The 22,118-nt window shown below is 27.5% G+C and overlaps 2 long non-coding RNA genes across 2 annotated transcripts in view; both read left to right on the top strand.

The window, feature by feature from the left end:
- The window catches only part of LOC127115926 (uncharacterized), a 65,704-nt gene extending 48,669 nt beyond the window's left edge, over positions 1-17,035 (top strand). The window contains exons 2-3 of the long non-coding RNA XR_007800930.1: positions 16,624-16,778; positions 16,862-17,035. This is a non-coding gene — a long non-coding RNA (uncharacterized LOC127115926). The remainder of the gene's footprint in view (positions 1-16,623; positions 16,779-16,861) is intronic.
- LOC127115925 (uncharacterized) lies at positions 5,246-5,832 on the top strand. Its single transcript, XR_007800929.1, has 2 exons — positions 5,246-5,568; positions 5,656-5,832. It is a non-coding gene; the product is annotated as an uncharacterized LOC127115925 (long non-coding RNA).
- Positions 17,036-22,118: the final 5,083 nt, after the last annotated feature.

Genomic DNA, 22,118 nt, shown 5'->3' with positions numbered 1-22,118 from the left:
CTTGCTACTTCTCTCCAACCCAAAATTCTGAGTTGGTGGGAGGAATTCTGATAACAATCGTCTATCACTTGCATCTCTTGAACTTCGTATATCAAGAAACTCCAAGATCTCACATGCAATGAAGATGGATGTTAATTTCAAGATTGCATCCCTTCTTCCTCCAAGCCATGCGCCTCCTCTCTCTTTTTACGCCAAGGAGAATTATGATTTTCTCTCAAGTAAGATAAGTAATTGTGTAAAACATGAGCCAACTTTTCCACCATTTCCCATTTATAAAGTGTTATTGCAAAAATGACAAAAATTCCCTTCCTCTTTAATCCATGATTAGAGATTTGATATTGATTTCTCCATAGGGGAACTCAGAGGCCCTAGTAGGTTTATTATATTGTATGGTGGTTAGGGTTTGCCCACGATGGCGAGAAGCCATCTATGATTGAGTTTTTTAGTGATTTTTGGAGTCATGCTCAGATGAGGAGAGATGCTTTGTAGATGAATGTTGTGCTAGGTATAAATATATGAGGGGGTGATATGTATGAGTAAAGATATGTCCTTCCTCCCGTGGGGGAAGGAGTATTTATAGAGGCCTTTCGGGCCTAGGGTTTGGGTAACCCTGAGTTGGGACAACTTATCCCTCCCGATTAGGAGAAATTATTGACCACTTAATCTTTAGGGAGTTGTGGTGGACTTCATCTTCTTTGACTAACAACTCTACACACATCATTAGGGCAAAGGGTGAATCCTTAGTTAATATCCTAGGAGATACCACTCTTGGGAGAATGCTCCCTAGTTTAGGAAACTCAGAAATATAACAATACATGGTCCATACAGCTCTTGGGCTTTGCTAAGGACAAAGTGTTTTAAGTCCCTTTGAAGTACTCCATTCACCCTTCTAGTGAGTCCCTTGGAAGATGGTGTCCTTTTGCTAAGGGGTGAGTCCCTCATATTGGGATGAGTCCCTCAGCTTGGGGTGAGTCTCTAAAGAGAAATATAATGTTTATTAAAGGACGAGTCCCTTAGCTTTGGGTGAGTCTTTCAGCTGAAGGAAAATATTTATCAAAGGGTGATTCTCTTAGCTTTGGGCGAGTCCCTTAGCTAAAGGAGAATATTTATTAAAGGGCAAGTTCCTCATCTTATGTGAGTCCCTCAATTGAAGGAGAACACTCATTTCTATGCCTATTAAATGATTGAGTTGTATGCCCCATTCCTTTTGATTAGACTCTAAGATGTTAAAACATAAATCTTTATTGAAAACTTGAGTGCTTTAGTGGAAAAAAACGTGGGTGGATATTTAATGCACCTCATGATGTCTTTCAGTGAAAATCAATTTATCCTTTTTTTACATGTACCTTCTAGGTGTAGCGATTTTCCCGTTTCTAATGGAAGTTACCTCACTAGGTGAACATATGACTCGTGTCATTGGATTTCCATATATTATTTCATGAAACCCTCTCTCTTTTTCTTCTTTCCCATTTATCTTTTTCCATAAAAGTATACAAGGGTGAAAGCATTTATCCTTTAGATTCTCTACCTCCAATGATCTTGGGAAAGAAAATTAAACTCGATGATGTTCAAGATATTGCATCCGTCTATTCTACTATGGATATGATAAATAAGTTTTGTCATGGAATTAGATTTTCTGGCACAGTTCATGAGAGAGATGTGATTAGGGAACCTTGTTCAAGGAGGATGAGGCTAATATGGATACTTTTATGGCATAAATGCACGACAATATGAAGTAATATAATAAGATCAAAACCACGAGGAGATGAGCTTGAGTATTGTTTTTTATTCTAGTGGTGTGTACCTAAAGCAATCGAATATTCAGAGATTCAATGCGAATGGAATAAAATTAACAATAACAATATAAAAGCAAAGCAGGACATGTGGTACATGATATCTATCCCAAATTACCCAATTAATTTTACAATTTCAATTATGAGAAAATAGAGCAAGCCATAGAAAAATAGATAAAAATGTACTACACCCACTTTTGTGGTGTACGTATCTGTATATATTTTTGGAACAACTAATCAGCTTTCTCAATCAAGAACAAGACACCTTGTCAGTTACGTCTCGTTAGTAATCTGCAGTCAGATATCAAATCATTCTCTTCTGGTACATGACCGGCATCTAGGTTGTCTCTGCTTTCGCTAGCCGACACAAATATATTTAAGTTTTCTGATTCTAAAATAACTTTTAAGCTCTTTGTTTTCTCATAATTTATAAACGGATAAGTCAATCAGGGTTTGGCATGAGATAAATCTCATGACCTTTGTCCCAAAATAATTACTCACTCATGATGAGGTTGACTAAAATTAAACAAGACAAAGACATAGCATGCATAGAAAATAAATAAAGTAAAATAAATTGATAGAATGAAATAACCTGAAATGAAGACAAATACTTGAATAATATAAAGAAATCAAGAAGTTACAAAAGAAGTTGTAGAGAAACTAACTTGAGAGCTTAAATCTAAAAGCTAAATAAAGTAAGCAATAATCTAAAAGTGACTCTCTTCATTCCAAGCAAATGACCATCTTTTTATACATAAAATACACCATTAATCCACTTAAATTCGTGCCACAATCATAATGGTCACTTATGGATAAAAAATAGTAGTTTGGAAGCCCAAAATATTTTTGACTTGATAGATTTTTCCTTAACAAATTTCCTTAGGGTTTCATACAAATCTTTTATATCATTTTTGATTGAGACATAAATGTCACATGTTCCAGCTACGTTTTTAATATTTCATATTTCGTGCTTAAATATTTCATTACTCTTTTCTAGAAATTCAAGGCAATCTTTTAGATCTAAGTTAAGTTTAGAAATCCAATTTTAGGCTTGTGCAAGTCATGATCATGTATACCACAAAACACATTAAATATCCATGTATTATTCATCCTATGGTACCATACACCTTAAAGAGACACTTACTTTTTCTCGTGTTAGAGTCACCCCGTTTCAACTTCCATATAGTTTTTAAGTACTTTTCACTTGTTTCGCATCTCATTGTCAAAAATATTTGTCTTTTATCATAACCATTACCTGAGTTCCAATTATATCGTCGACTCCTAATTTGGTAGTCTCTTTGCGGATTCATTGGAACATACATTCACCAACAAGAAACTCTTGTATATTTGTAAATACTAATAATTATAGTATTTAGTTGAACTATAATAGAAAATTAAAGCTATAGCATAGCTGTTGCAGGTATAACTTTTGTTCTAATCTTGAATGTCTTGTTAATTGTATTTTATTATTTTTTTAAAACACTATCAACCTATATAATTTTATTTTTATACATGAAATGCCAAAATATGCAACTTTTTATAAAAAAAAACATCCAAAACAATTTTTATGTTTTAATTAACATTTTGATTTTATTTTCTGTTTTTACTATAAATTTTATATAATATTTATTGAATTCTCTTGATTTTATTTTCTTTTTTTACTATACATTTTATATAATATTTATTGAATTTTCTATTTAGTTTTTTTTATATTATTTTTTTGCTTTTTTTTTCCGGTAAGATTAATGCCCCAATTACATACCTTTTTTATAATATAAATTTTAGGATAAATTAAACTTTTGGTCCCTTGATTTAACTTGATTTTCAAAATTAGTCTCTTAAATTTAAATTCAAACAATTTTAATTTTTCTCAATTTTTTTAATAGAAAATCGATAAGATTCTCATTTTAATAACTTATACTTTTATCCATAAACTTTCACAATAAATTTATATACATTGATTTGTAATGTTTCAAAAGTAATTTGTCATTTAAAAAAATGAAATCTTCTTTAATTTTAAATTAAAAATATGAGAAGATTGCACTAATATTATTTAAATTTAAAATAGAGGTATCAATTTCACGAAGCAGAAAAAATAGGAAACAAAAACTATATATATATATATATATATATATATATATATATATTATTAAGGTCTAAATTGAATATATTATATATTAAATTAAAAAAAACATTTGTTTTTTTTTATGATTTTAATTTCTTAATTATACAAAAAATATCTATATTTTATTGAATATTTTGCGAAATATATAGTAATAAAATAATTAGGAAGGATAATATTATTAAAAGGGGGATAAAATAAACCTTCCATGTTAGCGGAATTTCTAGAATAAAATATTTTAAGGAATTACCAAACTTTTGTTTAACAATAGTATATCCCTTAGTCACTATAATAAGTAAATTTTATTTGTATTTAGATAAATTATAGTTTTGTTCTCCCTATTTTATCTGACTCACTTTAAACTTAAATAATTTTAATTTTTTATTTTGAATTTAAATACTTTTAATCCCTCTATCACAATTAAAAGAAAATCGATGAGATTTTAGTTTTGTAACTTATATTTTTATCTACAAATTTCAATAATAGATTTTTATACAATGATTTGACATGTTTTACAAATAATTTGTTACTTAAAAAATGAAAACTTCATTCATTTTAAGTATATAAGTATGAGATGAGAATCAAAACGGTTTAAATTTAAAATAAATAATCAAAATTATTTAAATTTAAAATAGAATGATCAGTTTCGTGAATTAGACAAAATAGGGGACCAAAATTATAATTAAATTTTTTTATTTTATTCATTTAACAATTAATGTATATAAATTATATATGGACTCTATACATCACTTATTTAATGAAATAAAAAAAGTTAAATTTATTTATAATAATGATTACGGAGTTTATAAATTTTTAATAAAATGACGTAACGATTATTTATTGAGTAGTCAAAGTTTTTAAATAAATTTTACTACAAATTTAATTTTAAAAAAATAAAATGTTAGCTAGAAATAATGGTCTACCACAAATGTTTTAATTTAAGAGTAAGTTTTTTAATTTACTCTAAATCATAGTCTTTAAATTCAAATTTAATAAAAAAAAAGTTATTTTTCATTTAATTTAAATGTAAATCTCTTTAAGTATATAAAATAGAAGATCTAGATTTTATTGAATATTTTTTTAAACAGATAATAGTGAAATAATTAATAAGGATAATATTATTAAAAGTGGGTAAAGTAAAGTTTCCATTGCAGAATTTCTAAATAAGTTATATGGAGAGTTGTCAAATAATTAGAATAATAAATTAAAGAAGTAAATATTAATTTTTGTTTATTTCAAGCGTATCTGAAAACATTTATAATAGTGACGTGGATATATATAGAATTCTTTGAAAACATTTGTTTTTATCAAATTTTACTAAAACTTTAATTAAAAAAAGAAAATATTAGCTATAAATAATGGTCTAGTTGTGAATTTTAATTTGATTTGAGAAAGAAAAAAAATATTGATAAGAGTAATGGCAATGAGTCAAATTAGAAAATGTATTGTGATGATGTTGATAATAATGATGTTTAAAATACAAGTTGAATGCATTCCTGAATCTCCCTATTTTAAGACAAGCTCTGTAGTTTTATGTAAGACTGGATGTTTCTTTAAGTGCAGCGTTGGAATGGTTTATTTTGCGGATTGCTTTGAAGACTGTTGTAATGATTGCAAACATAAAAACAATTATGATGCTTCACATAAGTAATGGTATTTTTTTTGTTTCTCTTTATCTTTTATTTAGTCTTTTTTCACAATATATATATATATTTGTATAAAGTTGTTTTAATTTTGCAGGTATTAGTGCTTCAAGTGAATGTATGTCGTGCTGCTTGGGATGCTTACATATATTTCTTAAGGATTGGAATTACAATAATTAATAAATAATTCATATGTTTTATGCGATGCTATTCAATAAAATGTATGGTTAAATATTGACATTTTGCCAAAATTAAATAAATATATTTTAAATCAGGATGTCTATTTTTTTTTAAAATCAATTTTTGCATGTATTTTTAATATTTTTGTTTATTTTCTATGATCATTGATTCTCAGATTTGATTCTATGCAAAAACCAATTATGTTTGGCTTTGAGTTATTGGATAGATATTAAACTCTATAGTAACATTCTTAAGTAAATTGCTAAGTAAATCTTAAGATGTCTAAGTTGATCTTTAAGATTGACCATCTAGTAAATCAAAACAAAACAAAATCATTTGTTGCTAGATAATGCAATAAATGTGCACCGACCAAAAAAAATGCAACTATGAACCTTGTGATCCCATGTTAGATTAAAATACATGTTAATTAATTTTATGAGAATAATTTAACATTAAATATTTAAATATATATTAAAGATAAAAAGTTTAATCAAATGTTTAGTCAAAGTACGTATTTTAGTCTTGTCCATTTGAATATTTTTTGTCTAAAATATATTATATAATTTAAGTCTCATTGAATTTTCAACACCAAAGAATAGTGTTTATAAAATACTTTCACAGTATATTTGTTTTAAAGATGGGTATTGGAGTGCTCCTATAAAAAATTAGGATTTTAGACTCAAATGTATATTTTAGAGTTTGTAATATTTAATTTTTAAATAAATATTTATAAAAAATAATTAAAAATATTTAATTATCAAAAAGAAATTTTTTAAAAAATAAAATAATGAAGTTTTACAAATTTAAATACTTTTAATGACATGACAACAATAAAAAATGTCACCTCATAAATTTCAATATCACTTGTGTATATGAGACTGTTTTGTCACGAAGAATAAAAAAAAAATATGAAATCTAATATTAGCCGACCATTCAAATTGTTTTTCTTTAAATAGAGATTAAAAAGTTATGAAAATACATATAGAGATATCAAAAATGTATTTAAGTCAAAAATATATATAATATTTAGTAGAACTTTAATAGAAAATTAAAACTATAGAAATATGTCATGTTAATTGTATTTTACTATTTTCTAAAAAGCATATCAACCTATATAATTTTTTATACATGAAATGCCAACATATGAAAACTTTTTTAATACAAAAACAGCCAAACAATTTTTATGTTTTAACTAATATTTTTATTTTATTACTATAAATTTTATATAATATTTATTGAATTTTCTTGATTTTTTGTTTTTACTATACATTTATATAATATTTATTGAATTTTATGTTTAGCTTTTTTATTATTATAATTTTTTCTTTATTTTTGGAGGTAAGATTAATCCCCCAATTTCGTACCTATTTTTATAATATAGATTTTAGGATAAATTACACTTTTAGTCTCTTTATTTAACTTGACTTTCAAAATTAATCACCTAATTTTAAATTTAAATAATTTTGATATCTCTCGGATTTTTTCATAAAAAAATTGATGAAATGTTCATTTTATTAACTTATATAAAAAAAAATCTATATTTTATTGAATATTTTGTGAAATAGATAGTAATAAAATAATGAGGAAGGATAATATTATTAAGAGTGGGTAAAATAAAGCTTCCACGTTAGCTGAATTTCTAAAATAAGAATGGTTTAAGAAAATTCCAACTTTTCTTTTAACAATAGTACATCCTTCGGTCATTATAATTAACAATTTTTTATTTTATTTAATTAAATTACCGTTTTGGTTCCCCTATTTTATTCGATTCACGAAATTAATCTTTTTATTTTAAATTTAAATAATTTTGATTCTCTATTTTAAATTCAAACAATTTTAATCCCTCTCATATTTTTTCAGAAAAAAATTGATAAGATTTTTATTTTGTAACTTATATTTTTATCTACAAATTTCAGTAATAGATTTTTATGTCATGATTTGTCATGTTTTACAAGTAACTTATTATTTAAAAAATAAAAATATCATTAATTTAAAGTGAAAAATATGAGAAAATGACAAAAACTTTTTAAATTTAAAATAGGAGATCAAAACTGTTTAAATTTAAAATAGAATGATCAATTTCATGAATTAGACAAAATAAAGAATAAAAATTATAATTAAATCTTTTTATTTTGTTCATTCAGTAACTAATGTATCTGAATCCTATAAGGGCTAAATACATCACTTGTTGAATAAAAAAAAGGTTAAATTTATTTATATTAATGATTAAAGGGTTTATAAATTTTTAATAAAATGACACGATTATTGATTGAATAGTTAAAGTTTTTAAATAAATTTTACTATAAATTTAATAAAAAAACAAAGACAATGTTAGCAATAAATAATGGTCTAACATAAATGTTTTGGTTAATGAGTGTTATGCGGACTCTTAAACATCACAAAGTTGTGAATTTTAATTTATATTGAGATAGAAAAAATATTCATAAGATTATCGGTAATGAGTCAAATTAAAAAATAAATTTACTGTCATGATCTTGATAATAATGATGTTTAAAATACAAGTTGAATGCATTACTCAACCTCTAGATTTTAAGTCAATCAAGCGCTCAGTATTTTTATGTAAGGTTAGGTGTTTCTTTCGGTGCAACATTCAACCTTCATCTTTTGCATATTGCATGGAAGGTTATGTTAAAGATTGCAAAACATAAGTAATGGTATATTTTTTCTTAATTCATCACTTAGTCCTTTAATTTTATAAGATATTTCACTTTGATCTTTAAAGTTAAAAACATTACATAGGGCAAACTCCATTGAAGACGATAGCAACAAAAGTGCCACATACCAACTTCACTAAAGACGATAGCAATAATAGTTCCACATACCAATACTTTTGAAGATGATAACAACAATAGTTCCACAGAAGAAGATAACGAAACTATAAGATTAATGTATAATTTCACACTTGTAACCTACTACAAACGTGAACTTTTTCTTTAACCATCTTCCTTAGTATTTATGTTATTTTATGTAGGTTGAATAGGTAATGGAGAAGATGTTTAAGTGTGTTGTTCATCATTCTGGTAAGTTTTCTAGGGAATTTGCTAACCTCATAAAGTCAGTGTATCAAGGGTTAGAGACCATTTGGGATGTTGATATGAATTATTGGAGTTACTTTGAAATTTTATGCATGTTAAAATATTTAGGTTATCCAACTAAAGATAAACTTTGGTATTACAATAAAATGAATGCTTGTGAAATTGTGTTTGTGGAGGATGACAAGGGAACTAGGAGGATGAAAAAAACTGCAGCAATGATTGGAGAATGTCATTTATATGTTACTCATCCTGTTTCACAGCCTGACATTATTGAGGAGCCGATTCTTTCATTAGAATTACATGATGAAGTTGTTGTGGATGTGGGAGCTGAGATTGGAGTTAAAACTGATGTGGGGACCAATGTGGTGCAAGAGAGTACAAATGTGGGAGCTAAGTTAGGAGTTGATGAAACTGGTGTGGGGACCAATATGGTGTAAGAGAGTACAAATATGGGGACCAATGTGGGTGATGAGGGGATAAATTATAACATTAAGGAGAATATGGGTGATGAAGGGACAAACTGTGACATTGAGGAGAATGTGGATGATGAAGGGACAAATTATGACATTGAGGAGAATGTGGATGATGAAGAGATAAAATTTGATATTGAGGATAATATGGGGACCACTGAGGGACTAAATTTTAACCAGTCAGAAGTTGAGGGAATTAATGGTATAATCATGCATAAGTTGGGGTGGAGGTAGAGGATAGTGAAGACAGTGCTTTGGATGTGAATTTATAAGACTTAGAAAATGATATAGGAATTGATAGAGAGATAGTAATTAATTATGAGGAAGTGAGTACAAAGAGAAAGGCAAAGGGATAGACAAAGGGTAAGGCAAGACAAAGGGTAAGACAAAGGGAAAGACAAAAGGCAAGGGAAATGTGGAAGGATCAAATGAATGGAGCGTTTTATTTGATGCTGTGAATGAAGGTGAAATATTAGAGGAAAATTTAAGAGGATTAAGTGACATTGAAGGATATGATAATGCTGAACTACCTCATGAGTATGATAATGATAATGGTGAGATTATAAAGGATGCGTTTGTAACCTTCAAGATTCCAAGAAAATGGAAGACTACAAATGGGAAGTATGCACTTATTTTGCTACAAATGATGACAAAAGGAGGATGAGAGTGAAGTGCAAAGATGGTTTTCCATGAGAGGCATACTTTGTAAATATAAAAGGTCAAGAAACTTGGTAATTGAGGACAATAGTGGACAAATGTACATGTAGTAGGAATTATAAGATTATGTTCCTAAATTCCAGGTGGTTAGGCAAAAATATTCAAAGAAATGTTAGAGAGAACCTAGATTTAAAGTTGAGTGATATTATGGAGAAAGCACGTGAAAAGTGGAATATAGGCATCAAGAAGACACTTACATATAGAGCAAAGACACTTGCTATTGACATTGTGGATGGTTCATTTAGAGAACAATATAAAAGAATCCATAATTATGGCCATGAACTATTAAGGGAAAACCCAAGATCAACTGTTAAAATTACAAGTCATCCATTTCAAGGAGAAGAGAAAAATAGTGAAAACCCAGAGAGGCAAATGAATCCTCACTTCTAAAGGATGTATATACGCTTCAAATCTTGTAAGGAAAGTTATTTCAAATGCAGACCCATTATATGATGGTATGGGTGTCTATTAAATGGATACTATGGTAGACAAATACTAGCTGCCATTAGGAGGGACCCAAATGACTAAATGCTTCCAATTGCATATGTTGTTGTTAAGGGTGAAACTACAGATTCATGGAGTTGGTTTTTAGAATTATTTAGAACTGATTTGGAAGGAGTCAGATTGTGCAAAACCTATACCTTCATAAGTAATCAACAAAAGAATGAATCTCACCTTGAATTTTACTTATTTTACAATTGTTTTACAAATATCACCAAATGTTTTATCACCTTGAAACTTTCTGATTGCATGGTTTGTTACCATCTATTAAGGAGTTACTTGGTAACGTTGACTATAGGTTTTGTGTTAGACATTTATATAGCAACTTCGCGAAGAAGTTCCCTGGCCTAAAACTGAAGGAGTTGATGTGGAGGGATTCAACTGCAAGTCATGTGAATGCTTGGGAGAAAATAATGATTGAAACCATGGGATTTAATGAAGAGGCATTCAAACATATCATCAAAATTCCACCAAGATTCTGTAACAAATCAAGGTTCAGGACAAGTATAGGTTGTGATATTTTGGTCAATAATATGTCTGAGGCATTCAACTCTGTCTTACTAGCTTCTAAAGCCAAGTCAGTTGTGACAATGCTTGAAGAAATTAGAGTGTATCTAATGTAAAGATGGGAATCAAATAGGCAAAAAATTGGCAAATATGAAGGCACAATACTACCAAACATCAAAAAGAGGATGGAAAGGGAATCACGGAAAACCAACCATTGGATTGTGAGGTATTGATTAATTTGTTGTCCTTTTACTATGCTAAATGCCTATGTTGAATGTTGAATATTAATTTGGCTTATGTTGAATATTCACCGTGTTTTACAAGCGTGCAGATGAATATGACTATGAGGTTAGGCATATATCACTAAATGAAGAAAAATATGTTGTCAATATTTCCAAGAAAGAATGCTCATGTAGAATGTGGCTGCTGACAGGGTTGCTGTGATGTCATACAATTTCATGCATGAAGGATCAACATTTACAAACTAATGATTTTGCACCTGACTGTTATAAGAAGAAACTCTATGAAGCTTGTTACGCACAAGTCATTTATCCAGTTAATGGGGAAGCTTTATGGATAAAATTTGATGTTGTTGATCTCCAACCACCACCAATAAAGAGACAACCTGAAAGGCCCAAGAAAAAGAGGAATGGAGAAGCTGGAGAAATGGTGAGGGATGAGACACACTTGAAACGGGCAAACTATGGAACCAAGTGCAGTCTTTACCACAAGGATAGCCACAACAAGGCCACCTGTAAACTACCACAACCACAAGCATCTTCAAGTCAGGTATTAGAAGGAACTCAACCCAGGAACCACAAGCAACAATTTCAAGTCAGCCACCGCAACCAACAGTTTCAAGTCAGCCACTACCCAAAAAGAAAAGAAAAAACATCAAAAGGGTGGGAAGCTTGTTTCAAGTCTTCCTTGATGTTTGTTATGATGTTTTTTATGCCTTATAATGGCTTTTGTAATGTTATTTTAGTACCTTATAATGGCTTATAATACCTTTTTGTAATGTTATTGATATGCACTATAATGGCTTACTAACAATGATTTGTAATGCCTTTTTGTAATGTTATTGATATTCCATATAATGACTTAATGACAATGGCTTATAATGCGTTTTTGTATCACTTTTTGTAATGTTATAAATATGCATTATAATCCCTTTAGTTGCATGTGTCATACCCCAAATTTGTCCTACCTATTTTGCATTGCATTTTCTTTTTAACTTATTTTCATCGGAACATGTATGTTTATCAGTTAAGGATCATTCATTGGCATAAAGTGGGCTTGTTTTCTACATTAACCAAGTACAATCATCTTCATCTTTATTGACCAGTGGCTTGCACATAAAGCATAATCAAAGTCAACGTTGACCTTTGACTTTATTTCATTCAAGGTCTCGTTTTGCACATGTCATTAATCTTTCCCTTTATTCCAAACTATTCTTGTTAATCTAAATCAATGTCATATTAAGAGCATTCTTGGGGTTATCCTAGGCATATTTAATGAGCGTGCTAAATCAAACATTTTGAATGAAACATTATTTGGCTCTATTTTAAAAGAATAATTAGGTTTGCATCATTAAAGGGTTAATTAGGTGTGCATTTTTTAATAAAATTAAGTTACTTTATGAATAAGACAAATTTTATTCTCAGAGGAATACTTTCATTTACATTATGTAGTAAGAGAAAATGAAAAAAGGAGGTCGGTCTTGTTGCATCTTGAAAAATACGATCCTTCGCCACTAAACTTTATTTATTCCAAAATAGGAAAAAGAAAATATCGATAAAATTTTTAAAAGAAGATGGTCGTCGCAACCATATTCGGGTTTCGGAGTAGATTATGCAATGGGAAGATATAAGCACCCCTCACGTTCGTTGTACGCAACGGAAACCTTTTAGTTTAACTTAAGATTGAATGTTAGTTTATGTTAATTGTTTTCTTTGAATGATAAAAATGTAAAGGAGAAAATAAAGGGGTCGCAATTTTTTTTATTAGGGTATTTGACGAAATTGCGGGTCTTGCTCCTACATATCCTCGGGTACAATGAGGAACTCAAAACTTCATGGTTCAAGGTGAAAGCTACGAGTTTGTTGGTTGTTTTTAATGGACAATTGTTTATATCACATTCTAAGATAAATTATAGTTTTGTTCCCTCTACTTTATCTAATTCACGAAATTGATCCTCTTGTTTTAAATTTAAACAATTTTGATTTTTTATTTTAAATGGAAACAATTTTAGTTCCTCTCTCACGTTTTTCAAAAAAAAAATCGATGAGATTTTTGTTTTATAATTTATATTAATATCTACAAGTTTTAATAATAGATTTTTATACAACGATTTGTCATGTTATACAAGTAATTTGTTATTTAAAAAATAAAAATATTGTTAATTTTAAGTGTAAAAATATGAGAGGAATACCAAAACTTTTTAAATTTAAAATAGAGGACCAAAACTATTTAAATTTAAAATAGAATGATTATTTTCGTGAATCTGACAAAATAGGGGATCAAAATTATAATTAATTTTTTTTTTATTTTATTCATTTAACAATTAATGTATATAAATTATATATGGATTATACACATCACTTATTGAATGAAATAAAAAGTCAAATATATTTATTATAATGAGTTTATAATTTTTTAATAAAATGATGTAATAATTATTTATTGAATAGTAAAGTTTTAACATAAATTTTACTAAAAATTTAATTAAAAAAATGAAAATATTTGATATAAATAATGGTATAAATATTTTGCTTGTCGAGTGTTGTGTGGACTCTTAAACATCACAAAGTTGTGAATTTTAATTTAATTTGAGAAAGAAAATATATTGATAAGAGTAATTGCAATGAGTCAAATTAGAAAGTATATTGTTATGATTTTGATAATAATGATGTTTAAAATACAAGTTGAATGCATTCCTCGACCTCCAATTTTAAGAGAAACTCAGTATTTCTATGTTAGGTTGGATGTTTTTTTAAGTGCAACATTCGAATGGTTTATTTTGCAGATTGCATGGAATAGTGTGATAACGATTGGAAACATAAACACAATTATGATGCTTCACATAAGTAATGGTATTTTTTTTTCGTTTCTCTTTATCTTTTATTTAGTCTTTTTTCACATTATATAATTTTGTATAAAGTTGTTTTCATTTTGCATGTACTAGTGCTTCAAGTGAATGTTTGGCGTGCTTGTGGTGCTTATATACATTTCTTAAGGATTGGAGTTACAATAATTAATAAATAATTCATATGTTTTATGTGATGCTATTCAATAAAATGTATGGTTAAATATTAACACTTTGTCAAAATTAAATAAATATATTTTAAATCAGGATGTATATTTTTTTTAAATCAATTTTTGCATGTATTTTTAATATTTTTGTTTATTTTCTATGATCATTGATTCTCAGATTTGATTCTATGCAAAAACCAATTATGTTTGGCTTTGAGTTATTGAATAGATATTAAACTCTATAGTAACATTCTTAATTAAATTGCTAAGTAAATCTTAAGATGTCTAAGTTGATCTTTAAGATTGACCATCTAGTAAATCAAAACAAAATTATTTGTTGCTAGATAATGCAATAAATGTGCACGGACCAAAAAAAATGCAACATACAATGAACCTTGTGATCCCATGTTAGATTAATACACATGTTAATTGATTTTGTGGGAATAATTTAATATTAAATATTTAAATATATATTAAAGATAAAAAATTTAATCAAATGTTTAATCAAAGCACGTATTTTAGTCTTGTCCATTTGAATATTTTTTGTCTAAAATATATTATATAATTTAAGTCTCATTGAATTTTCAACACCAAAGAATAGTGTTTATAAAAGACTTTCACAATATATTTGTTGTAAAGTTGGGTATTGGACTGCTCCTATGAATTTTTTGGATTTTAGACTCAAATGTATATTTTAGAATTTGTAATATTTTTTTTTAATAAATATTTATAAAAATAATTAAAATAATTAAAAATATTTAATTATCAAAAAGAAATTTTTTAGAAAATAAAATAATAATGTTTTACAATTTTAAATACTTTTAATGACATGACAACAATAAAAAATGTCACTTCATAAATTTCAATATCACTAGTGTAAATGAGATTGTTTTGTCACGAAGGATAAAAAAAAAATGAAACCTAATACTAGAAGACCATTAAAACTGTTTTTTTTTTAAAATATAGATTAAAAAGTTATAAAAATAAATATAGAGATCAAAATTGTATTTAAGTCAAAAATATATATAATATTTAGTAGAACTGTAATCGAAAATTAAAACTATATTGTAGCAGTTGAAATATGTCTTGTTAATTGTATTTTACTATTTTCTAAAAACACTATCAACCTATATAATTTTTTATACATGAAATGCCAACATATGCAACTTTCTTAATACAAAAGTAGCTAAACAATTTTTATGTTTTAACTAACATTTTGATTTTATTTTATTTTTTAACTATAAATTTTATATAATATTTATTGAATTCTCTTGATTTTCTTTTTTACTATACAATTTATAGAATATTTATTGAATTTTATGTTTAGTTTTTTTTATTATTTTTTTTTCTTTATTTTTTGAGGTAAGATTAATCCCCCAATTTCGTACCTATTTTTATAATATAGATTTTAGAATAAATTACACTTTTAGTCCCCTTATTTAACTCGATTTTTAAAATCAATCACCTAATTTTAAATTTAAACAATTTTGACATCTCTTAGATTTTTTCATAAAAAATTGATGAGATGTTCAAGATGAAAGCTACAGGTTTGTTGGTTGTTTTTAATGGACAATTGTTTATATCACATTCTAAGTAAATTATAATTTTGTTTCCTCTATTTTATCTAATTCAGAAATTGATCCTTTTGTTTTAAATTTAAACAGTTTTGGTTTTTTATTTTAAATTGAAACAATTTTAATTCCTCTCTCATGTTTTTCAAAAAAAAAATCGATGAGATTTTTGTTTTATAACTTATATTAATATCTATAAATTTTAATAATAGATTTTTATAGAATAATTTGTCATATTTTACAAGTAATTTGTTATTTAAAAAATGAAAATAATATTAATTTTAAGTGTAAAAATATGAGAGAAATATCAAAACTGTTTAAATTTAAAATAAAGTAACAAAACTGTTTAAATTTAAAATAGAATGATCATATTCGTGAATCTGATAAAATAGGGGATCAAAATTATAATTAATTTTTTGTATTTTATTCATTTAACAATTAATGTATATAAATTATATATGGACTATATACATCACTTATTGAATGAAATAAAAAAGTCAAAAAAGTCAAATATATTTATGATAGAGAGTTTATAAATTTTTAATAAAATGATATAATAATTATTTATTGAATAGTAAAGTTTTAAAATAAATGTTACTAAAAATGTAATAATAAAAGGAAATGTTTGCTATAAATAATTGTCTAACACAAATGTTTTGCTTGCCGAGTATTGTGCGGACTCTTAAACATCACAAAGTTGTGAATTTTAATTTAATTTGAGAAAGAAAACATATTGACAAGAGTAATGGCAATGAGTCAAATTAAAAAATGTATTGTGATGATTATGATAATAATGATGTTTAAAATACAGGTTGAATGCATTCGTCAACCTTCAGATGTTAAGACAAACTTATGTAAGGCTGGGTGTTTCTTTAAGTGTGTCCAAATGTTTTATTATTCAGATTGCATGAAAGAATGTGTTTATGAGTGCAAACATCACAATTATGATGCTTCACATAAGTAATGGTATTTTTTTGGTTTCTCTTTATCTTTTATTTAGTTTTTTTTCACAATATATATATTTGTATAAAGCTGTTTTTATTTTACAGGTACCAGTGCTTCAAGTGAATGTATGCCGTGATTGGGGTGGTTACATACATTTCTTAAGGATTGGAGTTACAATAATTAATAAATAATTCATATATTTTATGTGATGCTATTCAATAAAATGTATGGTTAAATATTGACATTTTGTCAAAAATAAATAAATAAATTTTAAATCAGGATATCTATTTTTTTTAAATCAATTTTTGCATGTATTTTTTAATATTCTTGGCTTTCTGAAATCAATTTTTGCATGTACTTTTAATATAATCGATTCTATGCAAAAACTAGATATGCTTGACTTTGAGTTATTGGATAGATATTAAACTCTATAGTAACATTCTGAAGTAAATTGCTAAGTAAGTTTTAAGATGTCTAAGTTGATCTTTAACAAAACAAAACAAAACAAAAATCATTTGTTGCTAGATAATGCAATAATTTAACATTACCTATTTAAATATATATGTTAATTAATTTTTTGGGAATAATTTAACATGCTAAAGATATGAACCTTTTGATCCCATGATTAAAATACATATGTAAAAATACAACACACTATGAACCTTGTGATCCCATGATTAAAATACATATGTTAATTAATTTTGTGGGAATAATTTAACATTACCTATTTAAATATATATTAAAGATAAAAAAATTAATTAAATATTTAACCAAAGCACGTATTTTAGTCTTCTCCATTTGAATATTTTTTATCTAAAATATATTATATAATTTAAGTCTCAATGAATTTTCAACACCAAAAAATAGTGTTTATAAAAGACTTTCACAATATATTTGTTGTAAAGTTGGGTATTGGACTGCTACTATAAAGAATTTGGATTTTAGACTCAAATATATATTTTAGAATTTGTAATATTTAATTTCTAATAATTATTTACAAAAAAATAACTAAAGTACTTAAAAAAATTTAATTATCAAAAAGAAAAATTTTAGAAAATAAAATAATTTTTTTTTACAATTTTAAATATTTTTAATGGCATGACAAAAAAATGTTATCTCATAAATTTCAATGTCATTTGTGCAAATAAGACTGTTTTATCGCAAAGGATCACAATTTTTTTTTTGAAATATGATACTAGAAGACTATAAAATTGATTTTCTTTAAATAGAGACTAAAAAATTATCCAATGGATATATAAAGGGAAAAACTATATTTAATATATTTAAGCCAAATGTATATATAATATTTAGTTGAACTGTAATAGAAAATTAAAACTATAGTGTAACAGTTGCAAGTATTACTTTTGCTCGAACCTTGAAATATGTTTTGTTAATTGTATTTTATTATGTTTAAAAAACACTATCAACCTATATAATTTTTTTATAAATGAAATGCATGCCAACAGATGCAACCTTTTTAATACAAAAACAGCCAAACAATTTTTATGTTTTAACTAACATTTTGATTTTATTTTATTTTATTACTATAAATTTTATATAATATTTATTGAGTTCTCTTGATTTTATTTTATCTTTTTACTATATATTGTATATAATATTTATTTAGTTTTTTTTTTTTATTATTTTTCTTTATTTTTGGAGGTATGATTAATCCCCCCAATTTCGTACCTATCTTTATAATATAGGTTTTAGGATAAATTACATTTTTAGTCCTCTGATTTAACTCGATTTTCAAAATTAGCCACCTAGTTTTGATTTTAAACAATTTTGATATTTCTCAAAAAAAATTATAAAAAATCGATTAGATATTCATTTTATTAATTTATATTTTTATATATAAAGTTCCAAATAGATTTATATACGTTGATTTGTCATGTTTCAAAAGTAACTTGTTTTTAAAAATTATCGTTAATTTTAAGTTCAAAAAATATGAGAGATGCACATCAAATTTGTTTAAATTTAAAATAGAAAGATCAATTTCGTGAATCAGATAAAATAGGGAATAAAAAATAAAATTAAATTTAGTTTTTATCTTTAAAAAATATAATATTCATATTTTATAATTAAAAATATTTAAATATTTATTATACAACTAAATCATTTATTATTAAATTTTTATGACCAAATATAATTTATTATTATATCTGGTTTGTTCAATTATTTATGTATTAAAAAGGTTGCATGTGTTGGCATTTCATGTATAAAAAATTATATAGGTTGATAGTGTTTTTTAAACATAATAAAACACAATTAACAAGTAATACTTGCAACTGCTACGCTATTGTTTTAATTTTTTATTACAGTTCAACTAAATATTATATATATATTTGGCTTATATATAGTTTTAACCTTTCTATATCCATTTTAATAATTTTTTAATCTCTATTTAAAGAAAATCAATTTTATAATCTTCTAGTATCATATTGCTTAAAGGTCAATATTTATATTATTTTATACAAAGACTTAATTCAATTAATTTTATTTTATAATATTATAAAATTTTAACCATATCAATATTATTGAATTAAGTCTTTGTAATTAAATAGATGATAAACTAAATTAATAAATTTATTAATCTACGATTCACGTAGTTTAATCTGATATGTTTGTTATATTTTTCGATTATTTTTCAGTCGCATTTTGATTAGCATATGTTTGTTTAACCTGTCAAATTTTCTTTCAAAATTTGTATGTTTTCGAGAAGGTTTATTTTGCGCTAATCAATTTAATGAATTCAGTTTATTTTTTCGAGCATATTTGCGCCCGACTTTTATTTATTTTTAGTCATTTTATTTTTATTCCTTTGTCAAATTAATCATAAATATAAAATAGAACTTTACATGCTTGCATTTTAATTTTATCATGTGTATTTATAAAGATGTGAATTTTATTTGATTTAATTGATTTAAATTATTTTAAATTAATTAAATCATCTAGAAGGGAAAACTTAGGCATTTTAAATTGTTTGTGCTTCTTTAATTTAATTGGGATCATCCATTCAAATTAATCAATGGTCCATAGTTACAATCCTTATCCACTTCATTTCATCCAATCAAATAATACTAGTATAAATACCTTAATAAAGAAAATCAGAATATATTGAAAATATCTCTCTCCTTCCAATTTCCAAGCGCCATGCGGCAATCTTATCTTCTCAATGAGTGACACCCAGCTGACAAGCCTCTCTCTCACACACAAAAAGGGTTCAGGCAGACATTCTGGATTCGGGGGGGGGGGGGGGGGGGGGGGGGGGGGGGGGTTCTTCTCTCATTTCCATAAAATATTTATCTCTTCCTCAAACTAACTCTGATCTATTTTTCTAGGAAAAAAAACAACACCTCCAAACAACTGTTGCCTCCTCCTTCAAGTTTCGTCACTAACCATAATAACCACCCAAACGCATCTCCTCCATCTTCGATTTAGGAGGGGGGAGTTTATTTCTTCTCTCATTTCCACAAAAGATTTATCTCTTCCTTAAACTAACTCCGATCTCTTTTTCTAGAAAAAAACAACACCTCCAAACAACCGTTGCCTCCTCCTTTAATTTTCGTCATTGACCACAATAACCACCCAAACACATCTCCTCCGTCTTCGATTTAGGGGGAGAGTTTTCTTCTTCTCTCATTTCCACAAAACATTTATCTCTTTCTCAAACTAACTCTGATCTCTTTTTCTGGCAAAAAAACAACACCTCCAAACAACCACTGCCTCCTCCTTCAAGTTTTGTCACTGATTATAATAACCACCCAAACATATCTCCCCCGTCTTTGATTAAGGGGGGGGGGGAGGGAGGAGTTTTCTTCTTCTATCATTTCCACAAAACATTTATCTCTTCCTCAAACTAACTCCGATCTCTTTTTTTTTGGAAAAAAAACAGCACCTCTAAACAACCGTTGCCTCCTACTTCAAGTTTCGTCACTGACCACAATAACCACCCAAACACATCTCCTCCGTCTTCGATTTAAGGGTGTGTGTGTGGGGGGGGGGGGGGGTTCTTATTCTCTCATTTCCACAAAAAAAATATCTCTTCCTCAAACTAACTCCGATCTCTTTTTCTGTCAAAAAAATAGCACCTCCAAACAACTGCCGCTTCCTCCTTCAAGCTTCGTTACTGACCATAATAACCACCCAAACACATCTTCTTCGTCTTCGATTTAGAGGGGGTGGGGGGAGTTTTCTTCTTCTCTCATTTCCATAAAACATTGATCTCTTCCTCAAACTAACTCCGATCTCTTTTTCTGGAAAAAAAATAGCACCTCCAAACAACCGTTGCCTTCTTCTTCAAGTTTCGTCATTGACCATAATAACCACCCAAACACATCTCCACTGTCTTCGATTTAGAGGGGGTGGGGGGAGTTTTCTTCTTCTCTCGTTTCCATAAAACATTGATCTCTTCCTCAAACTAACTCCGATCTCTTTTTCTGGAAAAAAAATAGCACCTCCAAACAACCGTTGCCTTCTTCTTCAAGTTTCGTCATTGACCATAATAACCACCCAAACACACACTACGCCAAAAGCTGGAATAGACAGCGCACCTTAGAGGGCGCTTTATTACAAAAGCGCTCTCTAAAGTGAAGTGAAAAAATAAGGAGCAATAGACAGCGCACTTTAGAGGGCGCTTTTGTAATAAAGCGCCCTCTAAGGTGAAGCGAAAAAATAAGGAGGAGATAGAGGGACAACAATACATGGCGCTTTTTAGAAAGCGCCCTCTAAGGTTACCCTTAGAGGGCGCTTTTAAAGAAGCGCTCTATAAGTCCATATGCATTTCCAGTTTATAAAGCGCTTCTGGAAAGCCTTAGAGAGCGCTTTCATAAGTGCCCTCTTAGGCCCCCTTTAGAGGGCGCTTTTTTTCCACAAGCGCCCTCTAAGGTCCCCTTTAGTAAACATTAAAATTATAACATACTGCGCGTTTTGTTATTTCACTCTCTGTTATTTTCGTTCTTTTTCACGTTAGGGTTCTCACTGCTACGATTTTCGCTACTTCTAAGGCGTTCTCCTTCCACCTCTGTTAGATCTACGACGTTTCCTCCTTCTACCAATCAAAGGTACACTATGCAGCTTATGAGTGTATTTATTCTAGCATACATTATTACTTGCACTATTGCTTTGTTTTAGCTTTGCCCCATTTCAGTTTTATGTTATTGTTGTCTATGCTACGTTTGTTTCGACCATCAATTGACGGTTGGTTTTTAAATTGCTGAATTTGATATCGCTATGAATCACATTCAAAGACTGTTGTTAGGGTTCGGTTATGGTTGCATTGTAGAGACATTAGAAACCTTTGATTTCGCGGCTTAGATTGTAGTTTAACAACATTTTGTAAAACCCTAAAAACGTTTC

This window comes from Lathyrus oleraceus, chromosome 1 (assembly GCF_024323335.1).
Source record: "Lathyrus oleraceus cultivar Zhongwan6 chromosome 1, CAAS_Psat_ZW6_1.0, whole genome shotgun sequence".
Classification (NCBI taxonomy): domain Eukaryota; kingdom Viridiplantae; phylum Streptophyta; class Magnoliopsida; order Fabales; family Fabaceae; genus Lathyrus; species Lathyrus oleraceus.
Note: the sequence above shows the minus strand (reverse complement) of the source record. Positions and strands in the feature narration are given on the sequence as shown.